The sequence below is a fragment of the Paramisgurnus dabryanus genome, chromosome 23 (assembly GCF_030506205.2).
Source record: "Paramisgurnus dabryanus chromosome 23, PD_genome_1.1, whole genome shotgun sequence".
NCBI lineage: Eukaryota > Metazoa > Chordata > Actinopteri > Cypriniformes > Cobitidae > Paramisgurnus > Paramisgurnus dabryanus.
The window spans coordinates 30,229,887-30,241,432 of record NC_133359.1 but is presented as its reverse complement, the minus strand read 5'-3'; the positions used below and the strand labels follow the sequence as shown (position 1 = coordinate 30,241,432).

The 11,546-nt window shown below is 35.3% G+C and overlaps 1 long non-coding RNA gene across 1 annotated transcript; it reads left to right on the top strand.

Annotated features, from left to right (window-relative positions):
* Positions 1 to 3,737: 3,737 nt before the first annotated feature.
* On the top strand, positions 3,738 to 10,774 carry LOC141281508 (uncharacterized). The gene is made up of 3 exons (XR_012335871.1): positions 3,738 to 3,866; positions 9,805 to 9,926; positions 10,062 to 10,774. It is a non-coding gene; the product is annotated as an uncharacterized lncRNA (long non-coding RNA).
* Positions 10,775 to 11,546: the final 772 nt, after the last annotated feature.

Genomic DNA, 11,546 nt, shown 5'->3' with positions numbered 1-11,546 from the left:
TGCTCTACAGTAAGTTACTGGCAACCAGCTGCATAATTACAGCAATTTTTTACAGTGTTCCTACACTAAACAGAATTCTTATTAAAATCCATTAGATTTTTTATAATTAAATCCTATAGGAATGGAATTGTCTTATAAATATCCTAAAGAATAATTTCTAAAGGATTTTAGGACAATTTGATTATTTGATTTTATATATTGTTGATATATCAATAATAAAAAATAATAAAACAAACAAGGCTGAAATACACGGTATAGGGAAGGAGGGCAGAAAGTATTTTTGAATGGACACCGTTGGAGGAAAGTAGGTTGAATTAAAGGCTTTTGTTAGGAAATTTAGTATTAGATGCATATTAAATAATATAATATAATATAATAATTAAACTTAAGCACGTCCGTTAATCAATCAACATTTTTTACACTAAACAATAGGCCTATCTCCTATAGGGGTAATGGGCTTAAGGTGATAGGCTCAATAACCAGGGAGAACACATACTAATAAAAAGTGTATTTTGTAAAGCACTGTATGAAGCTTTGGATAAAGCCATCTACCAAATGCATAAATTAAAATGTCAACATGGCCAACTCTTAAGCTGGTGGGGGAAGCAGAAAGGGTAGTGATGTTGTTGAATTAAATAAATAATAATAATAAATAAACCCCAGCAAAACCTAACTTTGTAATTATGCTGGGTTTGAGTTACACACATTAGCGCTTTTTGGCACGAGGCAGCATTTTTTCATGAAACATGCGGGGTGGCACGAGCAGTTAAAAAAAATCCTCTGTGCCACCGTGAAGCTGTTTTCTATTATCTATCATTTCACTGTGTGGGGAATTGGCAAATTGGCTCCCCTACTTGTTAAGAAGGTGCCATGCACAGAAGCTGTTTAAGAAATGGAAAGCGGAGCGGGCGCGGGGGACAGTTCACCTTTGGGTCTATTCAAAATAGAACGGGTAAGGACTGGGTATTCAATTATTTAAATCTGACTACTTTTCAAATGATATTTCATACACAAACATCTCAGATGTTATGTCAAAACGTTATGGGGTTTCAAATCAAAAAATGACTTTCTGTTAAAGAACAGGACATTGATTTCCACTGTAGAGGACATTAGGATTTAAATCATGTTTATCAAGCATTTTGAGTAGGGCTCCACCATAGCACATGCCCTTTTTGTCCTTACACTCTGAAGTGCCCTTATTTTTCAGGTGTTTTTTTTTTTTTTTATAAATCAATGCTATTGGTCACCCTTTACATCTGTCTGTCTGTTTTACAAATATATTTAGCCAATTAAATGTAATAAAAAACATACCTTTTTCATGTCTGTGCGTGCCGTAACTCTGTCTGACGCACCCACCGCTAGCGTAGCTTAGCACAAAGACTGTAAGTAAATGGCTCCAACTAGCATACTGCTCCCTATAAGTGACATAAACATGAAAATGTTGGCATTATTTTACAAATAACAAGGTCATGTGAGACACAACAATCTTTTAACAGTATACATACTGGGAACAATATTCACAGAGGGTAAAGCACTGCTACATGGGCGGAGTTACTCTGAGCGAACTCTGCTCTTTACCACTGGGTTTCTCAGGTGTTGCGAGCAAATCACTCCACTCATGTAGCAGTGCTACGTCTATGATAGCCAAGCTATCGTTAAATGTCATTTTCATTCATTCATTCAATAGTGAATTTTCCAGTGGCGAACCGTGGGTACTTCAGCTGGGCCTTCAAAATATGCAATGAAGTGCAAATGCCTCTCCATCCATAATACTAGGCTATTCGTATTTCGTTAAATCATACAGTGAACGTGTAAAAATTCTGAGCACGCAAAGTTAAATTACAGAACGGGCATTGTCTGCCTTTAAATGCAGTTTTAAAGTTTAAAATTACTTTAATCTAACTGATAAACACAAATACAGACTCTGCTGCTCTGTAATGACAGGGGCTCTGTAAATTTGCATTTAACATGCTTAAATGATGTTCTTTAATTTATTTTTTATTTTTTGGAAATATATATTTAGCTGTAGGATACCTTGTTAGTCTTTTTCATAAGGGGAAATATAGCACCCTGCGTTCTCAGTGCACCTCCTTGAGGCTTATAACTGTTGTTAAAAGATATCCAGGGCTCGCAAAATCTCTAGCCCGAGCCCCGAGGGCTACCAAAATGTATCTCCGCCCTGCCCATCGGGTATAGCGGGGGGAAAAAATATTTGAATGTTTTCGCATTCTCTCAGATTTAGTTAGGAAATTATATTGTATGTAATTCGGCGTCGTCTGTCAGTCATTACTATCCTCACGTAACAAGTGAAACTGTCAGGAAGTAAAAGTATAATTAACCCATTATTTTTCTCGTGTTCGCGTCATATGCTCAGGCTCCTCTGCACGCGCTTCTACCGGCTGTGCTCTTCACGAGTACGCGCTTAAGTAATTTTGTTTTTACCTCAGCCCTATCAAGCTAACCACAACGTCAATCACGTTTTCCGCCATTTACCTCAACCACTCTCACCGCAGAGATTCGGGCCATTAGACTGTATTATATTAACGGTCTATGATCTTCGTCTTTGGTGTTTTACGGCAGCTCGCATCCAGTTTGTTGCATGCTTAGGACTTCATGAAGGCTTACAATGTTTTGTTTTTTACCCGCCCACTTGAAATCAAAACGTGATTGGTCGATTTGCCCGTCACTCTCCACACCAAAACACATAGCTTGGCCTTCCCTCGGATTCATGAAGTCCTAACCAATGAATGAGCCAGATAACCGGGCCTTAATAGAGACAGACGATTCTGATTGGATTAGATGTTTTCATGACATGAACCTGACAGTAAACGTTAGACCATAGATGAGAGAAAATATATTACATGTATTGTATTAAATTGAATTAAATAGAAATGTAAAAAATTAAAAACATATTTTTATTGAATACTATATTATTTATTTGTATTATTATTATAAAAAATATTTTTAATTAATTTTTTTAGGCCTTCTCTGAAGGCGTAGAAGGCCCTGAAGGTTCCCCACTGGAATTTTCCGATCATTATTAATAGTGAATAAATATAAAGTTTTGAGACAACTATTATGTGTTATTTATTTGGAGGGGTAGTGCCCTTTTTCAGTTTTAGCAAATGCCCCTCAACAAGTTAAAATGGAAATAAATTTTACATCAATATTCCCATAAAATATGAGGAAAAGTCAGTCTTAAAATACAGTCTTTTGCAGGGGCACTTAATATATACAAATATTTTGGAGCATCCTCTTCCACTGGTCAGGATGAACACCTGGGTTTCAGCTGTCGCATTCCTTGTGTCAAGCCACTCTTGAACAACAGCCCAGATAGCAATTTTGTTCCGGCCCAGCTCCGGCCCACACAACCAGTTTTTCCTCGGCCCACATACAACGAAGAATGACGGCCCTACAGTGGCCCAGTTCTGAATTACAGACAAGGGCCACACATGGGCCATAACTGGCCCATGTCTCTGCCAGATAATAGCCCATAATCGGCCCAAACCTGGGCCAGAACAGGTTCTAACATTGGTACCAGTTCTCAGCCACACTGTAAACCCGAATGCTCAAAGTAATTAAATGTATTTAGTACTGTTAACTTAAATCATTGCAATTAGTTCAAATTAATTAACCTTGTTGAGTATTTAGAACTTTCAGATATTTATGAGTTTGTTAAAATTAAACTTTTTAAGTTAGATTAATACATGTTGTTTTTTAATTTGCACTAACTGTCTCTTTAATGTACTCAAACTTAAAATCCCTCAGTTTAGAGATTTTACGTCTGACGTCATCCGTGTTCACGTAATCTGCTCGCGTTGAGTTCTTCTCCTCAAGATGACGGATCGGTCGCTTCATGGGGTGCTGTAAGTCTCACCTTTAAACTCAATGTATCAATTCTAAAGGCCATTATGTTATTATGTTTACTTTTCATGTACGTAATTGTGTTTAACAGTTAGATGTGATGTAAATATGATATTTTTAGATGCGTTGTCAGATTGTTGCTGTCTTTTGTGAGTAATACCATATTTGGCTAGGGAATTTAGTGACTGCAGTACTGGAAGATTCCAGTAGGGGGCGTGGACAGGTGACTAGGGTCAAGCACGCGTTCCTGTAGTATCATAGAACAATTACACTGATCGAGGGAAACTCAGCGTGTTTGTTTGTCTCTAATACCTGTTCCCTTATTGCAGGTAAAACCCCTAGAAAACCTATTATTTATTGCTTTAATGCTTCAGTGACTGTTGTGGGAATTATTATGAGTTTGTTTTATGCACTTTATTAGTTAAAAAGTAGCTAAACTGTGTTTAATGAAAAGTAGGTCACGCGTGGCGCACGTGAATCACCCCCCCATGTGACGATAACTTGAGAGTAATGGTTGTGGTCTAAATGATAATTTCTAATGATGTGTATATTAAGGTTATGGCAATGCAAGTTTTATATGTATTGATCAGGATTTTTAGTTTGTGTTTATACTATTAGTCGATGTGTTAAGTGACTGGTCTAAAAGTATTAAACAGTGGTTAATGTGAATCGTTGTGCACATGGCTGTTTAAGTGATTAATATGGAAGAAAAATAATGACAAAAGTTTTTGAATTAAAATAGCCTATTGAATTGTACTACCTGAAAAAAAAATGCATTGTATTAACCGTACTTGAATTTTAATGCATTTTATTTTTAGGTTTTGCATTTTTAAGGGCTGAAATTCAACATGCGTGTATATTTTCTGTATAAAAAATTCAATAGTCCACATTCACCTTTTAGATTTCACTTTAAAATATTCGGTCTGTTTAAAAATACAACGTAAAATATTCAGCAGGCAATTTTCAGTCCATTTAAATTCGCGTCCAAAAATTCAGTAGTACAGATTTCAACATTTAACATCCGGGAACTGCAGGAAAAGCAGTAGAGCACCGAGTATAATCTCATCTGCTGTTAATCGATCTGGCCAGCAGGTGGTGCACGTGTTCGCCAAAACTTTGTACATGTAAGATGATTTATCCACTGCAGTGATGAATGTTGGCTTTTATGTTCCGTTTTAGTAGAACAACTGTAATACACTCATACAGAGAGTGTATTGTTTGGTTATGTTATTGACAGGATACTAAACGGTTTTTAAATGCCATAAAAATTAAATAGGGCCTTTCTGCCTGCTATAGACCAATTTCGTGTTTGCAAACAGAGATGACGTTTTTTCTGGGCGGAGCCAAACTGGTTGCAGAAAGTGACTGCTCCGCAGTAGGGTTGTGAAGTGTTTTAGCATTAAACCGTGATTTTTATGGATCCGGTGTTCTGTCGAAGTCTGATTCCTTTATGTTTCCCTTCAGTGCAATGTTTCTTATAGCGTTTTAATCACATTACGTTTATTTTTATAGATAGATAAAAAGTTTAAATGGCTTGGCTACTGATATGCATGTATGTAATGTATATGTATTGTTCTTTTTTGCTAAATCAATTATTTTTACAGTCTGAATCGCTAAAGTACATGTAAAAGCAATACTATCATGTATTATATATAATAGCGTTTATTAAATATTTCATAATTTTCCTGTTTTTTATTATTTCTTTCTTAGTAAATTATAATTGTAACATGATAAAAACGCTATAAGAAACACATGGGGGGAACAGACTTCGACAGAACACCGGACATCTTCTCTACTTATTTTCTATTCTAATTATTAAAAGATTTCCAGATGATTTCCTCGCTCCATTCTGTCCGTTTAAGGGCTTAATGTAATCATAAACACCTACGTTTATCTTCAAATGATGTCTTTGACGATGGTATTCTATAAAAATGAAAGCCATCTTTTTTGGCATTCTTATTCTGACACTTAACAGCACAACCGGACATTTTCCAGTGAGTTATCTTGCTCTTTTCACTCGTGTCTAATTCATTTCCACTGTTTTTCTGCAACCGCATTGCGCGCGCAGCTTGCAGTGACGTAACTGTGACGTCTACTCTAAATTGGTCTATTGGCTTCGTTTCTCAAAAGCTAAGTGGATTGTAGATTTTATTGGTGGCAATCTACCATCTTCTTATGCCTACGAGAAACGGACACGTTTTTGTAATTCGTCACCTCAGTTTATAAACCATACTCGGATTATTGAACTGTTCAAGTTACAAATCGTGCGCGCGGATTAATAAACCATACGCACAATTAAACAATCAGTGCTCTCAGATTTTCAATCCATATCCACAAATTCATAAACAATAAATAAACAGTGCACACGCTTTCGCAATGGTTTTGCAAACTGAGTCCACTACCGCAGAGTTGCCACAGGTCGCAAGAACATGCTGAAAAAATGTGTATAATAGCTACTTTATAGTTTAATCAGGTGTTTTGTCCTTTACGAGCCGACTTCAAATAACATATCAATCCACTTCTATACAGGGCCGCGCTCTCTCTTTTTCTTTTCTCTCTCTCTCTCTCTCTCTCTCTCTCTCTCTCTCTCTCTCTCTCTACCAGCGCATCGGCGATCACATTGCTGTCATTAGAGTTCAAGCATACAGTACTTCTAAAACACAATCGATCAAAGAATTGCAAAGGTATGACTTTATGAATAAAATGAAGACATTCATTTGATATCGCAAATGAAACTAATTGCAGGCAGGCGCGGAGCTATGGGCGGGCCCAGATTGACAGCTGGCCCGCCCAATCAGAAATGTAAAAAATACTACTCGGGACGTCGGGGTAGCGATTTTGCGAGCCCTGCATAGGTTTGTTTTGTAGAAAGACTTTCTTTAAAGTGAATTTCGTTTTGTATAAATTGTATCTTAATATTAATCAATGTTTAATCAAACAATTGCCTCGATTTAATAAATAAGAAGCAAACCAAGAATGTCTGTGGTGTGGATTATAGTGAACCCACTATATTTCCGCAGCCTATTCTTTCTGCGTTTAATGCATTTCTTAAATAAATGTCTCAATTACACAGTAGGCTTATAGGTTGTTATGATAGGCCAGGGGTCGGCAACAGGCGGCCCGCGGGCCAAAAGTGGCCCGCCAGTAATATTTTCTGGCCCGTCGGATTAATTTGAAATCCGTTTTTTTTTATCTCTCTTTTTTATTTTAAAATAACAGTTTACAAAAATGGCCCCGTGTATCATTCCTTCATTCGTTTTTTCAAATCAAAACCAAAAAAAAGAAAGAAAGAAAAACGACTTATTTTTCTATTATTTATTTCCTGAACTAAAATCAAACGACTCGTTTTCTGAATGTGCGCTCAGATCAAAAATAACAAAAATGAATGAAAACGGGTTCGGACAAATTTTAATTGAACACCTTAGCAGACATATACCAATGAAATAAATTTAAACAGATCAGGTACTAACAGATTACATTTTAATAAGGGTTTGAATAAGGGTTTGAATAGAAACCTTTCCGGTAAGTCTCATTTCTCATTTTATTATTATTTATTCGCGTATAACACACTGACAAATAATATGTATTACCTGCTAAAAAAATATTTGCGTCGTGGACAAGTTGCCACCGGCTCGCAAGAATGTCCTGAAAAAATGCGTATAATAGCTAGTTTAATCTTAACCGGCCGCTCTTTCTCGTTCTCTTTCTCTACCAGCGCATCCGCGATCATAACTGTCATTAGATTTTGAACATACTTCTAAAACACAATCAATCAAATAATTGCAGAGGTTTGACTTCATGAATCATTTGCAAATTTACCTCGTAAATCATGTCAATGCGTCACGCGTGAAGACGTTAAACTCCGTGACATTACAAATTACTGAAAAGTAATTGCAGGCATTTAGAAACCACTACACAAAATATGATAAAATAAACTCTTTTACTGCAGTAATATTTTAACTATTACACTTTTAACGTAGGAATCTACTGTTCTGTTCTGTTACTTGAACTTGGGGCTCGAGCCCGACCTTAGGTTCGACAGCAAGTCAAGTTCGTTTACCGTTAATTATTAAGACTAAATGGGCAGGTAAATTCGTTATAAAATGAAAGTAATCCGCCAAAATATGGTTTTACATGTCTATTAAAATAAAGCCATTATTAATTTTCCTAACGCATAGTTCTTTGATCTTTACCTCCTTTTAAAAAAAAAATTTGGCAAAGGAGGATTTTCAGCAATTTGTTTGAACAGCAAATCTGCAACCAATGGTTTCGGTTTGAGTGAGATGCTTTGTCCTATTTAATTTATTATTTATATTTCATTATTTTTTCTGTCACATTTTTTCTCTGCTAACAATACAATGTTAAAATAATATTTATATTGGCACGAACACAATTTTTGTATAACATTTATAATTGTTATAGGCTACTTCATCTCTCTTTTTTCGTTACATTGAATTTGAGATTCTGGGAACGAGATCTAACGTTAAGTTTTGCGGACCCGTCAGGTCGGGAAATAAAGCGGGTGAACACAGAGTGTATTTTAAGCAGGTTTACTGAATAGAACCTTGTCGGAGCTGGACAAAAAGCGGAGACCTCCTTAAACCTTAGGTGTGTATGTGTGTGTCCCGGATAAATATTAATAAAAAAAGGAATACAGTTCAAAAGTCGGACTGTAAGAGTCTTTCATGAGAGCATAAATGCCTGTAATGTTACCACTAATAGTACTTGATCTGTTTAAAATGATTTCATTTATATATTATGCCTATAAAGGTGTTAAATAAAAAAAATGTCTAATCCAGTAATTAATTTTTTATCTGAGCACACAATCAGAAAACCCGTGGTGGTTAATTTTTTCATTTTTGTTTTTAATAAAAAAAACGATTGAACGAATGATACACAGACCCATAACCATGTTTTTAGCCATTTTAATGCCGTCTTTCGTATTTTAAATAGGAAATAAAGACAATGTTTCTTGACAAAAGATCAGATAGCCTATACTAGGCTAATTCAAAATAAGACGTAAGTGTGCCAACAGCAGTTGGCCCGCCATCTACTGGCTAAAAAAAATATTGGCCCGCGGCCAAAGTTACTTGCCGACCCCTGTGATAGGCTATTTGTTGCTAAAAGCAATAGACTATATTGTATAAAGTGTAGCAATAAACATGGCATGACTTAGTGCTGAGTTAGAGAGCTGGTAGGCTATCAAACAACATCACTGTGATCAGATGTTTCCTTTCTATTTTTTACCCCGCTGTCAAATTTGTTGTGTGTTTATGTTATTGAGAGGAAAGCGCGCAGCACATATTTATAACGTGTTGTTATTCAAAATACGTTTTCCACTTGCTTGCAAAAAAGTTCTCAAAGTGATCATGGCTGAAAGCTGCTCGGGAATATTTTTTTCATTAGAACCATATAACGCAACATTCAACGTACGTTGTATTTTTAAACAGACCGAATATTTTAAAGTGAAATCTAAAAGGTGAATGTGGACTACTGAATTTTTAATACAGAAAATATACACGCATGTTGAATTTCAGCCCTTAAAAATGCAAAACCTAAAAATACAATGCATTAAAATTCAAGCACGGTTAATACAATGCATTTTTTTCAGGTAGTACAATTCAACAGGCTGTTTTAATTCAAAAACATAAAAATACAATGCATTAAAATTCAAGTACGGTTAATACAATGCATTTTTTTTCAGGTAGTACAATTCAACAGGCTATTTTAATTGAAAAACTTTTGTCATTATTTTTCTTCCATAGATTAACTGAATAATGAGACACATATGTATACTATTAATATGCATTATATTGCATTTGTCAATGTATGTGTTTTAATGAGAGAGAATTGTTGCGTTTGCTACCTGTTTATTTTTAGATCCTGCTTGCTATTACTGTTTGAATCATAATTTTTAACCATGTAAATGTTTCTTTTCAGATTTCAAATAAGATGATAGACTGGGAGTGCAGGGTGTAAAAAGATTCATCGCTCAAGACTCCACCTCCTCAGACACCAAAGACTAGAACATAGACACTGCTCAAAAATAAGTCCACTTCCATGTATGTATCATGATTGCCCCTGCATGTTTCACACATTCGGTGAACTCAAAAGTCACCTGTACAGAAGCCATGTAACGGATAATTCTGGCAGCATCATTTTCATGTTCTTAATCTTTTTTGTTCCTTATTTTTTAGCTTCTGAAGATTCTGAAGTGCACATTGAGAAAGAGCCACTGGAGCAATATACGGTTGTGCGTTAAAGCTCTAATGGCCAAATGCATAGTGACCCAGTGAATGTCTCTGTTGTTCTTGAGGAAGAATTGGTCACCACCCACAACCAACTTCCAGAGGCCTTTCTTGTCCTGTTTGGATTCCTGTATGCTTTTCACATATACATATTCCTAAAGGACTTGCAAAAACATTTGTATTTGTGCAAAAAACTTTTGCTTGGCATGGAAGATGAGGAAACTGTCTCCTAGCCTGCAAACCTTAAAGAATGAGTTGATGTGAAGCATAACTTGTACTACCTCAGCACACACAAAAGACAAAAAGAGTTACTTAAATGTTATCTAACTGATGTTACTTTGATTTTTTTACTTGTATCTACTTAGTTCTTATTGACAAGTTATTGTATTAACAAACCGGTTCAGTTTAAGAAATTGTCATGTTTAATGCAACTGTGTGGTGTTAATATATGAAGTTGGCTGTTAAGCATTCCTTGCTCATTTCTCATTTTATATGAAATGCTGTTAAACAGTTAGAGCCTGTTAAAAGGTATGTTGTGTTGCTAAGAGAATTTAATTTTTGACTTGAAAATATTAAATGCTGTTAAACAGTTATGTTACCTCGAACCCATTAAAAGGGTAACTTTACTTATGTGGGTTGCTAAACAGACTTTAATTTTTGACTGCAGATTGTCTCACATTGTAAATTTAAGAGAGATGTTTAATGCAACTGTCTCATGCTAGTTTAAATGTATGAAATTTGCTGTGGAGCAATCCTTTTGTGAAATAAATTGCCAATATTTTATTAACATGTCATGTGTTTCTGTGAAATTGCTGAAGCATTTTGATAAAGATTTTAGAAGTTGATTTAACTTGATATAGAAAATAAACAATTTGCTTAGCAAGAACTCAAATAGAAAAGTATAGTAAATGACACATTTGATTTGCAAGCACTCAAAATACACAAGTTTAGATAATGAAATATTTCAGGTGCAAGAACTCAAAATACACAAGTTTAGTAAATTAAAGCAATAAACCCCAAGAAGCAGTGGGTTACCAGTGCATTTTATAACAGCTAAGGGGTTATAAAATGCATTTTATAACAGCTAACCCCCTTAGCTGTTATAAAATGCACTGGTAACCCAACGCTTCAAGGGGTTTATTGCGTTTATAAAACGGTTACTTCATATGCATAACGTTAGCGGGATTTTATAAAATAAAACACAAATAAGTTGTAATTATATTAGTACAAATATTACTCTTCCGCCAAACAAAGTAGTTCCTCAGAATCAAGTGTGACTGAAACAGAGCGCAGTTCCAAACCAACAGAGATGCAGCAAAGACACAATGAAAATATGATTTAAGACTGTGGTGTTTATTTTATAAATCACCATTTATCTAATTTATACATTAACATTTATATTGTGCAACTGTTGAAGTGATGATCAAATATGCT